At 44.1% G+C, this 18628-nt stretch overlaps 1 pseudogene across 1 annotated transcript; it reads right to left on the reverse strand.

Annotated features, from left to right (window-relative positions):
• Positions 1–15460: 15460 nt before the first annotated feature.
• On the reverse strand, positions 15461–18027 carry LOC116562242 (annotated as a pseudogene). Its single transcript, XR_004273845.1, has 2 exons — positions 17174–18027; positions 15461–15470 (listed from the first exon to the last, which is right to left on the reverse strand). The product of XR_004273845.1 is annotated as a 40S ribosomal protein S3a pseudogene (transcript).
• Between the last annotated feature and the right edge of the window lie 601 nt (positions 18028–18628).

Below are 18628 nucleotides of genomic sequence, written 5' to 3' on the forward strand. Positions count from 1 at the left end.
ATGCCCAGCTAATTTTTTATTTTTTGTAGAGATGGGGTCTCACTATGTTGTCCAGTCTGATCTTGAACTCCTGGGCTCAAGTAATTCCTGCATTGGCCTCCCAAAGTGCTAGGATTACAGGCCTGTAATTGTGTAATTGACATACCTGGCAGATAATTTCTTCTATTTATGAAGGGCCAGTAATGTTTATCTCCTTCTACATTTGAGATACATATTAAATACACTTTTTATGTTAGCTTTTTTTTTTTGGAGACAGTCTTGCTCTGTCACCCAGGCTAGAGTACGGTGGCACTCCACCTCCCGGGTTCAAGTGATTCTTCTGCCTCAGCCACCCGAGTAGCTGGGATTACAGGAACACACCATCACGCCCAATTAATTTTTGTATTTTTAGTAGAGACAGAGTTTCACCATGTTGACCAGGTTGGTCTCGAACTCCCGGCCTCTCAAAATGCTGGGATTATAGGTGTGAGCCACCGCACCTGGCCTATTTTAGCTTTTTTTAAGTAAGGTTGTTAAAACATAGCTGTTTAAACTATTGGGCTGAAGTTCTCTCCTCACTTTAGCATGAGAAGAGCTAAGGCATGGGGCTTGAGAGGCCTGGACTGAGAACGCTTTGGTGGAAATTCCAGCTCTGTCACGGAGCTGCTGTGTGGCTTCGGGCAAGTTTGTACAAGCTCTTGGTAACTCAGTTTCTTCATCCATAAAATTGAGATAGTAATATACTATGCCTTATGAAGCTGTCACTAGTATTAAATGAATTATTGCACTTAGAATAACTCCTGGCACAGAGTTAATTCTCATTAAATATTAGCTCTTATTTTTACTCAAATTCCCATGACACTATTAAAAGTCACTTCCTTTCCAATTATTTTCTTACTCCCAGTTAGTCTTAATAATAGCTCCCCAAAAGGTTAGGCATATGTAAAGAATCTGTGCATTATTTTATTCATGATTTTTCCTCTTCTTATGCCAATATCATCTAGTTTTGTTGATTGCCATTTAACAATATATTTTATAGTTATCTGGGAAGTTCAGTTCTCCTGGTTCTGCTGTTGGTTTTCCTTCCCAAATGCAATACTCTTAACTATTTGTTTTTCCAGATGGATTTTGATGTGATTTCTGTGGGAATTTTAATTTCTGCAGGAGCTTTTTGGTCTTTAGCTTTTAAAATTGTTCTAGATTGAAACGGAGCCCAACACCCAACTCTTCAGTGCTTTATTTATTTCTCCCACAAGAATTTTGTCATTTTTTTCCATATAAGGTTAATTTCCAAGTATAATCTTTAAAACTTTTCTGAGCTGGATTTCCTCCTTCACTGTTCTCCAGTTATCCTTTATATTAGAAAGTGATTGTATCTGTGGATTTGTTTTTCAGCATGTCACTTTTGGGAGGCCGTTGATGACTGTCTGTAACAGTTTTCTCCTTGCTGAGAGACAGCAAATAGTGAGAAGGACATGGGCTTTGGGGCAGCTGGGCCAGGCTGAAACACACCTCCTCTCATGACCTGCGTGTGAGACTTTGGACAAGTTTCCATCTTCCCTGAGACTCAGGGTCCTCGTGGTAAGGTGGGCAGGCAATCTCAGCTAGGCAGTGCTCGCGCTGGAACTCTAGAGCTTCTTTCTTAAACATCATACAAACTGCTGGGTATACACCCAAAAGAACGGATCTCAAAACGGTATTTGAACATCCATATTCATAGCAGCATTATTCACAATAGCCAAGAGGGGCAAGCAACCCAAGTGCCCCTCGATGGGTGAATGGATAAACAAAATGTAACATAGACATACAATGGAATATGATTCAGCGTTAAGGAGGAACGAAGCTCTGACACATGCTGTAACATGAATGAGCCTTGAGGACATTCTGCTACGTGAAATAAACCAGTCACAAAAAGCAACTATCATAAAACTTAATATGACGTGCGAGAGTAGCCAAATAGAGACAAAGAGTAGAATGGTGGTTGCCAGTGGCTGGAATCTGGAGAAAAGGAGAGTTATTGCTTAATGAGAACAGACTTTCAGTTTTGCAAGATGAAAGACTTCTGGAGCTGGATGGTGGTGACGGTTGCACAATCATGTGACTGTACTTTATGCCAATGAACCATCCACTTAAAGATGACCAGGAAAGTATTTCTTATGTTACCATGCATACCATATGTATGTTACCACAATTAAAAAGAAAATAATTTTTAAAAATTATTTAAGCTGGAGTTGCCATTCTGAAAACACATCCTGAGCAGATGGAAGTTATCAGCGCAGCAAAACACTTCATATCTCCTGATATGTAATAAAGGGATTCATATTTGCTGCTTTCTTAAGCTAGCAAGTTGAAGGGAAGAGTATTCCTTCCACACTCTACACTGGTGGGTAAGTGGGGGATTCCGGTGAGAAAGAGAGGGCAAAGCTGCACATGTAGAAAAGTCTGGTTTACAACATTGATAACATTAACTAAATTAGCAGGTAGTATTTATTGAGTCTTTGTGCTAAACATTTTAAATCATTAATCATTGCTTTAGTAAGTATTCATAGCAACCCAGGAGGTAAGAATTATTCCAATTTTACCAGCAGAAAAACTGAGGTTTAATGAAGGGGATGTGTGTGTGTGTGTGAGAGTGAGAAAGAGACAGAGAGAGAGAGAGAGAGAGACAGAGAGAGAGAGAGAGAGAGAGAGACAGAGAGACAGAGAGAGAGGTAGCCGTCTATTTTGCTGTTCCTGCAACTGTTCTTTTTCACTCTGCAGAGGATATGGGGTTGGTATTTCTGAGTGAATTCTTGCAGTTTTCTAATCAAAGAGGTGAGAATCGTTTATTCCCCCTGCCCCCTGCAGTCCAGTTTGACAGATCATGGAAGAAGGCTGATGGGCCAGCTTGTTCTATGTCCTTTCCTAAAGCAATCACTGGGACCAGGGGATATGTAGCAGTATAATTTGCCCAGAGAAAGACAGGAACCTTTAAATACCCTTGTCTTGTGCCTAATTTTAACGGAGATGCATCTGACTTATTACCATTAAAATGATGGATTTTAAAAAAATGAAAATGCTTTATTTAACATTGTACTCAAGGTCTTAGAGTAGTAAGAGAAGAAATATAAATAAAAGATATGTGTTCTGGAGGGGAGAGGTGGCTTGTGCCTATAACCCCAGCTACTCAGGAGGCTGTGACAGGAGGATCACTTGAGCCCAGGAGTTTGAGGCTGCAGTGAGCTATGATCATGCCACTGCACTCCAGCCTGGGTGACCGAGTAGACTCTGTCTAAAAAAGGAAAAAAAAAAAAAAAAAAGGAAATGGTTACCAGTGGAAAGTAATAAATAAATCTAAGTTTTATGACAGTAGATGTTATCATTTACACAGAAAACTCAAGGGATCTATGGAAAATTATTAAAATTAATAAAAATTTGGTAAGGTGCCTATGTGTAAGATTACTATGTAAAAAGCAACTGAATCACAAAGTAAATTATAATATACTGTGAGATGAATAAAAACAAAACACAACATACCAATACTTGTGGGATGTAGCTAAAGCAGTGCTAAGAGGAAAATTTATAGCTTTTAAAAGCCTCTATTTAAAAAAGAGAAATATTTCTAATTAATGACCTAAACTTCCACCATAAGAAACTATGAACAAAAAATAAACTAAACCCAAAGCAAGCCAAAGAAGAAAATAATAAAGATTAAGGTAAAAATTAATAAAGAAAAAAATAATAGAGAAAATAAATGAAACCAAAAGTTTTTTTTTTTTGAAATAATCAACAAAATGGACAAATCTTTAGCTAGACTGACCAAGAAAAAAAGAAACAATATGCAAATTACTACATGGTCTAGTGAGATTTATTCCAGGAATACAAGGCTTTTTCAAAATACAAAACCAATCAATATAATACATCATGTCAACAAAATAAAGGACAGAAACGATAGGATAATCATCTCAATCAACGCAGAAAAAGCATTTGGCAAAATCTACCACCTGTTCATGACTGAACAAACTAAGACTAGAAGGAAACTTCATGAATCTGATAAGGAGCATCTATGAGATGCTCACAGCCAACATCATATTTAATGTTGAAAGACTGCTTTCCTCCTAGATCAGCAACAACTTAAGATGTCTATTTTTGCCACTTTCATTCAACATTGTACTGAAGATTCCAGCCAGGACAGTCAGAGACAGAAATAAAAATTAGAGTCAGGCACAGATATATTTCAGAAGAGAAAAAAAGTAAATGGAGAACAAACTTGTAGCACGATGATAATCTCATTAGCAAGCAGATAACTGTAAATGAATACTGCAATGCTATTCCACCCTGACAAGCCGCTTCTGAACTGCTGGGAGGAATGTAAAATGACACAGACACTTGGGAAGCAACTTGGAGTCCCAGCAATTCCTTTCCGAGCTGCATACCCTTGAGCTGCATACTCTTGCTTTTGCCAAAAGGCATCTGGAAGAATGTTCACAGCAGCACTTCTCAGAAGACACAAAAACTAGAAACAAATGAAATGTCCATCAACAGGATAAGTAAATCATGCTGTGATCACACAGTGGAATATTCTGCAATAGTGAAAATGGATGCTGGTCAGCAATATCAAAAGCAAGGGTGAATCTTAGAAACAACGCTGAATCAAAAAAGTCTCAGAAGAGCCAGCATATAATATTTTACACATCTCAAAATCCTACCTCATATTATAAAACTGTACATTTAAAAAGCAGGGGATGATAAGCAGAACACTCAGACTTGTGTAACCCCCACGGTTGGGGATGAGGCTGGAGAAATGGGTGCAGGAAAGAACACTCAGCCGATGTGAGTGACTTTGGTGACACTTTCGTTCTCAGGCTGGGTGGCGGGTTCATGGTGTTCATTTTATTATTATATGCATTATTTTGTATATATTAAATATTACCTAATTTTTAATTTTAAAGATACCTTTTTTTTTTTTTTTTTTTTTTTATTGAGATGGAGTTTCGCTCTCGTTACCCAGGCTGGAGTGCAATGGTGCAATCTCGACTCACCGCAACCTCCGCCTCCTGGGTTCAGGCAATTCTCCTGCCTCAGCCTCCTGAGTAGCTGGGATTACAGGCACGCGCCACCATGCCCAGCTAATGTTTTGTATTTTTAGTAGAGACGGGGTTTCACCATGTTGACCAGGATGGTCTCGATCTCTTGACCTCGTGATCCACCGGCCTCGGCCTCCCAAAGTGCTGGGATTACAGGCTTGAGCCACCGCGCCCGGCCTTAAAGATAGTTTTTATAAAAACAAGCAATGGACAAGAAGGATTTTTTTTTAAAACCTTAGTGTTTGTAGAGGAAAATGGAGTCTTTTGAAGTCTTCAACAGACAATGGGCCAAGTGGGGGTGCCTCATGTCTGTAAAATCCCAGCACTTGAGGAGTCCAGGCAGGAGGATCACTTGAGTCCAGGCGTTCGAGGCCAGACCAGCCTGGGCAACACAGCAAGACACTGACTCTATAAAAAATTAAAATATAAAATATAAAAAGAGACAATGGAAGTATCTGCATGCCTTCCAGCTGAGCTGTATGGCATGAATCAGACTGCTGGTTTTAGTCAGTTTATCTAGAGGGCCTGATGGGATTAATGTAAGATGCCATTCAGCCACTCAGCAAACCTTTCCTAAGAACGGTGCCTACTGGGCCCATCGGTGCTCTGGAGGAAGCCAAGACGGGTGGATATAGCTCTGCCTGCTGGAGCTTCTTAGGTCACACAGGACATTGTTATAGTAAGAAAATATTCAAGTGAGACAGAAATGATCTTTCAGGGATGCAATCACGTCTTATCGTACCCTTTGCTTACTAGCCTTCAAGGACTTCCTCTTGGTCCTGGAATGAAACTCAACTGTGAGGCATGCAAGGACTTCCTTTATCTGGCCCTGACACCCCTACAACCCTGAGTGCCTTGAGTCTCTCGCCCTTGGTTCTCCATGTGACATTCATACTGAAGCTCCCTGAGCCCCTGGAAGTTCCCTGAGCTCTCCTCTCCCTGGTCTCTTGCACACTTGGTTCCCTTGGTCTCCAACGTCTATCACTATCTGCTCTACACGTGGCTGAGCGCCACTGATCTATTGTCTTTTTTTCAAAGAAGCATTCCATGAACCCTGGACCAAACTAAGTCCCCTAGCTGCACACATCTACAGCACCCCCAGCCCGGTCAGCTCCAGGGTTACAGTGTCAGACTCATTCACTATGGTAACCCAGCAGTGCCCAGAGCATAGCAGAGGCGGAATCAATATTTGCTGGATTTAATTGTGTGTATGTCTTAAGAGTTGTGTGCAAACTATAGAAGAGGAAGAGACAACTTGTATTTGGAGGGAAGAGGTGGGCTTGAGGAGGAAGTGGTATGGTGGAGGCTGGGTCTATGACATCATCAGCTGTCAATCATTGGGGTACCTTTCCTGTATCTGAGGTTGCCCTCAAGCGATTGGCTGTGCCTCCCTGTGGTTGTAGCAGCAGTGCTGGGCAGAAATTTTCTCTTCCTCTACCTAGTCCCGGCTTATTCCTTCCCATGAGGCTGGAGGATGCACTCTGTCCTTTCCTGGTTCTAGCATGGGCCATTCCCAAAGCTGCCTTCTAGTCAGGAAGAAGCTCTGCATCTTGAAACGGCTGTTTGCCACTACGTGTTCAAATTGCAGTGCTCTGTCGAGTCCAGCCAGGGTTAGAGCTTCCTTTGCTATCCCAAGCAGGGCTGCCAAATCCGCAGTGCTGAGCCCCATGGGATAAAAGCCACAAGGTGTAGAAATCTGTGAGGCCAGTGAAGAAAGTGGGCCTCTGTGTGTGGAAAATGAACAAACTCAAGTTAGCTCAGAACCTGCAGAACGTAGAGGAAGCTACGCTATGGCGGTGCCTTGGTCATAGGTTGAGATTGTGAGCTGGAGATTAACAGCCAAGGCCTGCTCTTGGGGTTAACACTCAGTTCCCTTCCTTGAGGTCCTGGGGGAGGTCAGGCAGCCCCATCCTGGCAGCAACAGACCACCTCTGCCGAATGGGTCTCCCTGTCAACACCCCAGACACCCTACCTGTTTCCTTGAGAGCACACCTTCTTCCCTAAGCATATTATTTTTATTTTTATAATTTACTTAAATGTTATACAAAATAAGTTTACACACAAAGAAAAACAAAAAAAATTTAAATGATGATGTTACAAGAGGTGTGAGATGGCTAAAACCCTAGATGTGTCTAGGAAAATGTTAGGGTCTCCAAATGGGCCAACTATGTCCTTGACAGAACCAGGGACACACAGGGGGAACCTGGGCCTGGGAAGAAGGTGACGGATGCTTTGGGTTGGTCAGAGGAGCTGGCGATCTGTGGGAGCTCAGCACAGAACTGATGCCCTGGCTATAGGCCAGGTGAGTGGGAAGCAACGGAAAAACACCCAGCTTCTTTCCTGAGTGCCACTGACAGAGGAGGGTGCCCTCCACCAGGGAGAATGCCTCATGCCGGGCAGCGGGAAGGCAGGGCTGTGACTGCAGGAGAGCCTCATGTCAACAAAGCTTCAGGGTTTCCAACCAGATCATCCCAAGCCCAACTTCTTAGATGTATTTTGAGTTTTGAAACCTGAACTTTAGAAAGGGGACTGACAACGGAATAGGATGTTCTAATGACATTAAAAATGTTAACATTCGGCCGGGTGCGGTGGCTCAAGCCTGTAATCCCAGCACTTTGGGAGGCCGAGGCGGGTGGATCACGAGGTCAAGAGATCGAGACCATCCTGGTCAACATGGTGAAACCCCGTCTCTACTAAAAATACAAAAAATCAGCTGGGCATGGTGGCGTGTGCCTGTAATCCCAGCTACTCAGGAGGCTGAGGCAGGAGAATTGCCTGAACCCAGGAGGCGGAGGTTGCGGTGAGCCGAGATCGTGCCATTTGCACTCCAGCCTGGGTAACAAGAGCGAAACTCCGTCTCAAAAAAAAAAAAAATGTTAACATTCATTCAAGCATAATGCAAATAGATATAAGCACACAGATCGTAAATGTGCACCACAAAGTGAATACAGCCATGCAGCCACCACCTGGGCCAAGAAACAAAATCTCTGCAGAGCCCCGGAAACCCAATCTCTCATGTCCCCATCCAGTATCTAATCTTTAAAGGTTTAGAAAATGGCCATTGAAAACAATAAGAAGAGTAAAATGGTTCTTACGCACGGGCCATCTGTGCATTCATGCACTCAGGTACCACCAAGATGCACATTCTCTCAGCAGACCCTCTGGTCTTTGAGACCATTTCTTCCCACAACCCAGATGCAGTGCCATGCTTAAGAAGCATTATATCTGAGCATTAGAGAGTGCCAGGGCTTCATGGCACCTTAGAGCGCCTCCTGTTCCACCCCCTCATTTTTCAAATGCAGAAACTATTATGGAGATTGGTATTAATTTGATGATGATGCGGCTTCTCAGGCATCTGTTTCAAGACTTGCCCCTTCCGTACTGCTGCTGAGAGAAAATAAGCAAAGTCTATGAGAGAAAACTCCAAGTTTTAATACACTTTCTTATTCATCACTCCTCTTTTCTTAACTCCTTGTTTCCTGTGGAGCTGGGGTCTGTTAAGGTGTCTTTTAGTCATTCCAAGCAGAGCAATTCACAGAAAAGGTTGTAGCCTGCTAAGTCTGTGTTGTTGGGTGAAGAATCTTATATGGGTCATGGATTATCTGCTAGAAACTTCAGAATCTCCTTTCAGTGAGATCCTTGTAAATCCATCCTGCTCTGTGGCTGACAGGGGTTAGAGGGGCAGTTTTTCTTGTCTCTGGTACTCCATGCAAATGCCCACGGCACTCTTGATTTTATAACTGGAGCTCCAAACTCCCATCTGGCTCGAGTTTCCAGGGATGATCCCTGAAGCAGGAGTCTGTTCTCCTAACTGCAGGTGGGCATCCTCACCCTGCACAGATGGGGGTGTCATGTGGAGATCATGGGTATCACCCCCTGGACGCACTCCCTCTTTTGAAGCCTCATGCCAAAAACTCTCCACTCCTGGGTACCATCTGTTTGCCTTCTATTTTTATTCCTATGTTTTTTTTCTCCCTACTGGTCCCAAGCCGACTAGCTCAAGGAGGCTGGAACTATGTTCTCACCATTGCCAGAAGAATAGATGAACAGAAGCCTAATTTCACCTAAAGATAGAATGACAGTCTCTACTTGTATATTTGTCTCTCTTTCTAGAATGGGTTAGACAGAGCCCCATTTGCTCCTATGCCCGTGGCTCCTAGTGGGCATGGGTCCTGACACTCATTCATTGGGGGCTCTAAGCTGTCGGCTTGGAGTTTGCCGGTGCCATCAGCTGACTCCTTGACAGGCAGCTGCAGGCTGCCTGGGTGCAGCGCTGCATGCCTGGCCATGCACAGGATGTGGCTGTATCAGCGCTGCAGAATTCTCTTCCACGCAACATACAGCAGAGAACAAGCACAGAGAACAATGAAAATAGCTCCTTACATCTATCTGTACACTTCATTCTGGTTTACAAAGTATGTTACCATTTGTTGTCTCTTTTAGTTTATGTTTCCTCTGTCACTTTGTCAGGTTGGAAAGGCTATCATTATCCCTTGGTGTAGAGGAAGACACTGAGGTTCAGAAGTGAGATGCTTTGCCCAAAGCCCACAGCTAACAGCAGCGAACCCTGAAGTGGATGAAGCTTTCTCTTGACTCCAATTCCAGTGCTCTTTCTCCTTTCCCAGTGGGAAACCCAAATTCCCTTAGGTCAGATCAACCTTTCCTTTGGTGCTAAGCCCAAATGCTCCCCTTTCCTCCTCCTCCAACACAGGAGAGCCTCCCGGCATTGCTGTTCCCTTGAAGGAAACTCCCAGGATTGCTGTGCCCTTGAAGGCAGCAAAGTTCAAAGGGATCCCAGGGATGAGTTGACTTCCGTGGTTCCCAGGTCACTTTTACAGATATACTTGAGCCTTGGTGTTGAAGAACATCTCAGGGGCTTTCCTTGGGATGTACTTGAACTTCTCACTACCTTAGAAAGCCTGGTTGAGTTGGTGCCCTGCAAAGGTCTCAAGCAGTGTTGACCTGGTAGGAAACGGGTCCTACCAGCTCCCAAGAGTCAACCATGCACATCTCTTCCCAACTCTGCATTCAGCAACACTATGCTGGCAGCTTGAGATTGGCCATGGTGAGGACATTTGTACGATGGGAAGCAGCAAAAGTTACTTATCAGGGCTTTCCCTATTCTGAGGTGGGGGTGGTTTACCAGCATACCACTGGCAAGTCAAGTTCAATCCATGAGTCAGAAATAAATTAGTGGACTGCCACTGTGGTAGCCAACTGAATGGGGCCAGAAAGCTGTATCTTGGTTTGTTTTTAAGACAAGGTGTGGCCAAGGAAAATTTCTCCTTGCAGGGTGCACACAACATGTTTAGAAGGCAGTGTTCTGTGTTTGTCTGTTTCAGCTGAGTAACAGAAGACACACTAGCTTAGTAGAGGATAATTTGCTGTCACAGGAGACTCTGTTCAGTTGTGCTGGCAAAGACTGTGTGGCCACCCAGAGCCCAAGGCAAGGAGAGAGGCACTGCCAGTGGTGAGACAGCCAGAGTGAGCCCACAGCAAACTCCCCAGGATAACCCAGCTGCAGCCACGAAGTGCGTGGGGGTGTCATTTGCTGACGTTGGTCAGGAAGCCAAACAGCTGGCCCTCTGCCCCCAGGAAATCCTGCTGTAACTTGCCGTGGTTTGAATGACTGTCCCCTCCAAAACTCATGCTGAAATCTAACTTCCACTGTAACTGTGTTAAGGGATGGGACGTTTAAGAGGTGACTAGGCCAGGAGGACTCTGACTTCATGAGTGGGATTAATGCCATTAGAAAAGGGCAAGTCCATCCCCTTCCCCTTTTGTCTCGTTGCCCTTCTGCCTTTACTCATCAGAGGACAAAGCACGACTCCCCTCTGCATGATGCAGGACTCAAGGCACCATCTGGAAATCAGAATCACCTAACCCACTGGCACCTTGTCTTGGGCTTCCCAGCCCCCAGAGCTGACACATTTCTGTTCCTTGTTAATTACCCGTTCTCTGGTATTCTGTCACAGCAGGACACATGGCTCAAGACACACCTTCAGCTCACCAAGCCCATCCCCATCACTGAGTCATGGGAATTTGTCCAACAGGTGTCTCTCACAGGTGGAAACTCAGGCTCAGAGTGTAGGTCCTACGGCTTGTCCCCACCAAAACTCATGTTTAAGTTTGATCCCCAGTGTGACAGTGTTAGGAGGTAGGGCCTGGTGGGAGGTGTCTGGGTCATGGGGGTGAACCCCTCATGAATGGCTTGCTGTCATTCTGAAGGTAGTGGGTGAGTTTTGATCTGGTGAGACTGGGTTAGTTCTCACGGGAATGGGTTAGTTCCCACAAGAGCGTGTTGTTATGAAACCAGGAGCCCCCTTGGTTTTCCCTCTCTGCATGCGTCATTTCTCCTTTGACCTTCTGCCATGCTGTGACACAGCAGGAAAGTCCTCACCAGACACCAACAGATGCTGGTACTCTGCTTCTTGAACTTCCCAGCCTGCAGAACTGTGAGCTAAATAGACTCTTTTCTTTATAAATTACCCAGTCTCAGGTATTCTGTCATAGCAACAGAAAATGGACAAAGACCGTAGGAAACAGGATTATTCAGGGTCAAATCTGGCTTCAAACACTCTCTTCTCAGCTCCACCCTATGCTGGGTCCATCTGGATGCCTTTCTCAGGGTTCCCTCCCAAGTAGCAGCAATACTTACAAGGCCACCTCTTAGGGCAGAAGAGGGGACAGAGGCACCCGGCTCCTCTGGAAGAGGGTAATGAGGAATGGTGGCTGAGCTCCGTGAGCACACACCAATGCTGGGAGGATGTCACATGTGCCAACCTGGGAAACAGTGGATGACGCTCAGGCTCAGAGAGGTTAAGTGGCATGTCCAAACTCACAGGTAGCTTGTGGCATGGCCATGATTCAAACCCAAGAGTGTCTGGCTCTGAAACTCCACTCTACAGGCTATAGGCAGGAGTGCCAGGAGGTGAGGCACCTAGCCCCATAGGAAACAGGAACCAGGGCTCCAGGCCCAGGGAGAAGTGTCTTCCCTGAAGAAAGGGCATGCATTTGGTCTCCTCTCCTCCTTATCTTAAATGATATTTCCTTCCCCCTTGGCCTCACCACCCACTGTTTTCCTACACACTGGCCTCCTGTGTGGTGGGTGAGCATGGGAAGATGGAGCTAGCATTAGACCGAGAGGCAGGAACCTGGATTCTGGTTCTGGTTCAGCCCAACTCTGGGGAAGTCATTTAACTTCTCTGATGTCCAGTTTCCTCACCTGAAAACCAGGGTGTTGAGCAGATGATCCCCTGATGAGATGTCCTTACCTGCAGCATTCCGGGACTCTGACATCTCCATGATCCACAACCCTCTTCTCTTCTCATACCCCCCACCTGCCTGCCTCTGCCACCCTCGGGGAGGTACAGATGACCTGGCACAAGGCACTGTCACTATCAGCCAAGGCCGGCTAAGAAAGATAATGCCAACCAGCCAGTGCTGAGATACCCCATTCCGAGGAATGGCAGCACGGTGAAGTGCTCCGTAGAATACAGCTATCTTCTTGATCCTAAAATGGTCCCCAGTAGCTGTGCTGTGGGCTGCCAAAAGTGCCCTGCAGGAGATAACCCAGTCCCATATGCTCTTTTCTTGATCATCCTCTCCTTCAGTGAAGAACAGGAGTAGGGAGAAGCCCTCACTCTTGTTTTGCATGACTTTGCAGCAAGTGCTCCCCAACCCACCTTTTCTTGAATGTTCCCCACTAGAAACTACCTGTTATAGTTTGGATATTTGTCCCTTCCAAATCTCATGTTGAAATGTAATTCCTAATGTTGGAGGTGGGACCTGGTGGGAGGTGTTTGGATCACGGGGGTGGCTCATGAAGGGGCCATCATGAATGGCTTGGGCCATCCCCTTGGTGATAGGTGAGCCCTTATTCTGAGTTGACATGAGATCTGATCGCTTGAAAATGTGTGGCAACTCCCACTACTCTCGAACTCTGGTGCTTGCTCCTGCTTTTGCCCTGGGAAGTGCCTGCTCTCCCTTTGCCTTCTGACATGACTGGAAGCTTCCTGAGGCTTCTACAGAAGCCAGGTGGATGCCAGCACCATGCTTCCTGTAAAGGCTGCAGAACCGTGAGCCAATTAAACCTGTTTTCTTTATAAATTACCCAGTCTGAGGTATTTCTTTATAGTGATGCAAGAACGACCTAATACACCCCTCCACCCACCCAAAGGAGCCCCACAGATGTGTTGGAGAGGCGTGGCCCTGACACCTTCCCCTTAGTCCAAGGCACCAGCCAGAATCTCAGTGTTGGATGCCACCTCCTCCAACCTCGCTCTCTGGCAAGAAGAGTCCCTCCTGATGCCTACCTGGCTTCTCCATGGAGCCTTCTGAAGATGCTGGCATAGTGCCAGTGCCTGGAATGGTCACTCTGATCCCCAATCTGTCTCCTCACGATTCAACATGTGCACCCGCTCAGCCCTCCGCAGCGATGCAGGAAGTGTCAACTCTCTTCTGCAGGACGGGCTGGAAACTTATGGAGACAGCTGGTGTGCGCCCTGGGCCACTGCACAGTCAACATCTATAGTTTCCTGTCATACCTCAGATGACGAGGTTTCCACAGCTCCCTTCTGGACACAATCCAGATTCCCATGTCCACTGCCAGGAATGCCCACAAGAGCTGGATGTGTTGTACTGAGAACAGAGGAGAGTGGGGGCTACCCTCCCTTCATGCAGACACTGTGCCCCATTGTGTGAATGGAGCTGACCACGGCACCAGCAGCCAAGCCACACGCCAGTGCACGCTGAATTTGTGGCTGCCTAGAATTTCCAACTTTTCCCCATTTTGTTCGTATACAATTAATTATTTGAGCCTAAATGAGATACTTTACCTTTTAAAAGTTCAGCCTTTCCGTTTCAGTATCACCTGGGCTTTTAGTTGTTCTGCCTACCTTTGTGCCATTTTGAAGTAAAAAGTCATATAAGACGATCCCCAGGACAGAGCTTTAACCCACATTTTACATTACATACATTCTTAGTTGACTCTGAAGCCCTGGAAATCAGGTATTATTTCTCAAGCACATCTGAATAGCTCTGAGTGTAATAACATCTATTCCATATCTCAGAAATTTGAAAAAAAAAATCTTTTTCACCATGGAGAGATGGGCTTTTGGGTCATTTTATCCCCAGCTCCGACAGGCCAGGAGTGTCAAATCTCAGAGAAGTCCATAACCCCCTCGCTGTTTTTTCCAGAATCTTCGATCCTGTTCTGGGAGTGATGCTGCTGCATCACTCGCCCTCTTCCAGTGTGACGTGGGTGAGTGACAACAAGGGGCAAGTGAGAGTGAAAAGAGGCAGCCTAGGAGGTCGCAAGGAAGGTGCCCCACACAGCGGAGCTCTTAAGTGGGGAGAGGCTGGGGGCGTTTTCACCTCTTATGCCTCTGTCTTAATGTTACCTAAATTCTTTTAATCTTTATTCCTTTTAGGTTTCTTTAATCGCCAGTGCCTTGTCAATCCCAATTTTGAAATTCCTTTCTCCCTTATGCCTAGACACCATGATGATGAAATCCCCCCAAAACATAAACAAGTGACAGATTTGGTCGATGGAAAACGAGTCAAAATCCAATGTCCTGAGCCAAAATGTTCCTAAAGTCTTTTCCCAGCTTCTCAGTACGGGACCAGACACAGGGACGCAGGGACTCAGATGCCCACGGCTGGGAGAAAGCACAGGACAGGCCCGTCCTGAGCCTGCAAGTTTCACTCCAGGTTTTCTCACTAGGAGAAGCTGCTTGGCAGGCCACACGTGGGCAAGTTACTTTTCCTTTATTTCTACATCTATAAAGTGAAAATGAGAATACCGACTCTGCAGGGCTGTTTTTGTGAGGATTAGATAAAGCAATTCATATCCACTTCCACGAGTAAGTTCCTTTTACACCCCTTGGACGCTGTGGCCTGCATGCAAGCATACCCTAAACATTTCTTTCAATTTACATTTAAGACACGACATATGTATTATAAAAATTGATGTTCACTGTGCAAAAATGATAAAATATGATGAAATCAGCCAAAATCACCCGAGTGATCCAATGTGACCACTATGAAAACTTCTGAACACCCTTCCATTCCTTTTTAATGGATAATTGCACATATATATACACACACACAGTCTTTAAAAACCATTTGTATAATCTTAACAGTTTGTATCCTTTTCTTTAACATATTCATGAGTATATTTGCATGTCAATAAGTACATCAAATGTTTCATTTTTTATTGTGGTAAAATATCTGTAACATATTTCATGCATAACACCATTGTAACCTTTCTAAAGCACACAGCTCAGTGGCATTAAGTGCAGCCTCGTGGCTGTGCGACCATCACCATCAACTGCCTCCAGATATCTTCCCAAACTGAAACTCTGTGCTCATTAAATACTAACTCCCACTCCCCACCCCTTTCTTCAGCCCCTGGCTGCCACCATTCTATTGTCTATGAATTTGACTGCTCTGGGTACCTCACATGAGAGGAATCATACAGGATTGTCCTTTGTGACTGGTAGAATGTCCTCGCGGTTCATCCACGTTGTGGCATGTGTCAGAACTGCATTCCTTCTTAATACCAAATTATATTCCATCGTATGTATAGTCCACATTTGGTTTATCCGTTCTTCCATCAATGGACACTTGGGTTGTTTTCACCTTTTAGCTGTTGTGAAGAATGCTGCTATGAACGTGGGTGAGCAAATGTCTGTTTCAGTCCCTGCCTTTGGGTGTTTATTGCTACAGACCCAGAAGTGGAATTGCTGGATGATAGGACAATTCTATCTTCAACTTTTTGAGGAACAACAATGCTGTTTTCATGGTGGCTGTACAATTTTACATTTCCACCAGCACTGCACAAGGGATCTAATTTTACCACTGCAACCTCTGCCTCTCGGGTTCAAGGGTCCTCCTGCCTCTGCCTCCCAAGTAGCTGGGATGACAGGCATGTGTCACCATGCTTGGCTAATTTTTGTATTTTTGGTAGAGATGGGTCACCATGTTGGCCAGGCTGTTCTCAAACTCCTGACCTCAAGTGATTCACCCACCTCAGCCTCCCAAAGTGCTGGGATTACAGATGTGAGCCATCGCACCCAGCCTGGTTTTTGTGGTTGTTGGGTTTTCTTTTTTTTAATGGTAGTTATCTTCATGGAGTCAAGTGGCATCTCATGGTTTTTATTTGAATTTCCCTAATCATGAGTGATGTTGAGCATCTTCTCATGTGCTTATTGGCTATCTGTATATCCTCTTCGAGGACATGTCTATTCAAGTCCTTTGCCCATTCTTTTTCACTGGCTGTTTGTTTGCTGTTGCTGTTGTGTTATAGAGCTTCTTTGTATATGCTGGATAGTAATCTCTTATCAGATAATATCATTTGCAAATATTTTCTCCCATTCTGTGAGTGTCCTTTGATATACAAGTTGTTAATTTTGGTGAAATCCAATTTATCTTTTTCTCATTGTTGCCTGTTCTTTCGGTGTTATATCCAAGAAATCATTGTCAGAAAACTTTTTGCCTCATTTCTTATATGAGTTTTATAATTTAGTTGCTACACTTAGAGTTTGAAGTTTTTAAAAACTATGGTGTGAGGTAAGGGTCCAGCTTCATTCTTTTGCAGGTGTTCATCCAGTTTTCCCAGCATCTGTTGAAAAGACTATCTTTTCCTCATTGAATGATCTTGGTACAATACCATTTTTTTGTTGTTGAAAATCATCTCACTATATATGCAAGGGTTTATTTCTCACCCCCCTATTCTCTTCCATTGGTCTATATGCCTGTCTTCATGTCAGTACCACAGTTTTCATGACTGTAACTATGTAGCAAGTTGAAATCAGGAAGAATGAGACCCTCAACTTTGTTCTGGGTCTCTTTAAATTCCATATGAATTTTAGGATGGATATTTCTATTTCTGCAGAAAACATGGTTGGGATTGTGATATTGTATTGAGCCTGTAGACCATTTTGGGTAGTATTAATCTTAACAATACGAAGTCTTTCAGTCTATGAATAGAGGATGTCTTTCCATTTATGTCTTTTTTAAGTTCTTTCAGCAATATTCTACAGTTTTCAGTGTACATGTCTTTTACCTCTTTGGTCAAGTTTATTCCTAAATATTTTATTTTATTTTTTTTTTTTCACAAATAAGACTTATTTGCCACTATTATAAGTCTGAACTTTAAACAGATTCTTGGACTGGTGGTTCATATCCATCAGCTCGTTCAACTTTAGCATCTGTCTCATCCCCAGTGGCTTTTCCAGAACTACTGCCCTCACCATGAAGCTCCATGAGTTTTCCCAATTCAAACTTGGGCTTCTTCAGCATTTTTACTTTTCTAACGAAGACATCATGGAGAGGATAAATAGATTGGCAAGCCTTTTCTATGTCTTTTCCAATGCTGTCTGGAATCAATTTATTGACCACTTCTTTCAAGTCATTTGTCTGCACCTCTCGGGTCATGATTTCCATCATCTTCTTCCGGATTTGGCGGACCTGTTGGTGCTGAGCATAAGAGGTCTTCCGTATCTGATTGTTGCATTTTTTAGTAAAACCAACACAGAACAGACGAAGCAAGTAACCATCGGTAGTCTTGACATCAACATGAGCTTCAATCATTGTCTGCCATTTTTTGACCATGGAGCACATTTTGTCACGGGTAAGATACATGCCATGGAAGTTAGTCAGGCAGTTTTTGCCCTGAACATCTTCAGTAATTAGCTTGAATTTCCTAAATGCAACTTCATCATTCTGCAAATCAGCAAGACTAATTTCAAACACTCGACCCTTGAGGCCATCAGATGCAATTTTGGTTCCTTGGGTCCTGGTGACTAGCGTCTTTCCAATATTTCTTATATTGAACATAGCGGGTGCTTTCACATCATACCAATCTTTCTTAGAAAATGGATCAATCACTTTCTTCTTGGCTCCCTTTTTGCCGCCTTTTGTAAGGCGCTTATTCTTGCCAACTGCCATGGTGCTGCTCAGAGAGCCAAAAGGGCAATATTTTATTCTTTATAATGCTATTGTAAATGAAATTATTTTAATTTCCTTTTAGGATTTTTCATTGTTAGTTTTTAGAAATGCAACTGGTTTTGGTGTGTTGATTTTGTATCCTGCAACTTTGCTGAATTCAACATAATTTTAATTGCTTTTTAGGTTTTATTCTTATAAATTGAAATGGGGACCCCAACCAGAGAATACTTTGGACCACACAACATTTTATCCCTGACCTCCGTATCCCAGTCTCTTCATGGTCCAAATATTCCCTCACCCTGCATTACTAGAGGGCTAAAGGATCACTTCCAGGGCAGCTCCTTTGTCAGGATTGCTGGCCTCCAAAGCTCCACCTCGCTAACTCTGAGTTTCTTCATTGTCAAAGAAGGAGGTCCATCTCTATGTCCTCTCAGGTCTCTGCAGCACTGAGTACTATGTGTTAGCTCATGTACCTGAGCTCAGTTTTCATGAACGTTTATGATGACCGAGGTATGATTAATCATTTGTTAAATAGTTGGATTTCTATTCCAGAGAAACACCTACTGTACAGAGCACATATGGAACAGGTTTGCATTGCATGAATTATTTTCCCATTTGAAACCCAGAATCTC

This window comes from Sapajus apella, unplaced genomic scaffold (assembly GCF_009761245.1).
Source record: "Sapajus apella isolate SASKATOON/1434 unplaced genomic scaffold, GSC_monkey_1.0 scaffold32, whole genome shotgun sequence".
NCBI lineage: Eukaryota > Metazoa > Chordata > Mammalia > Primates > Cebidae > Sapajus > Sapajus apella.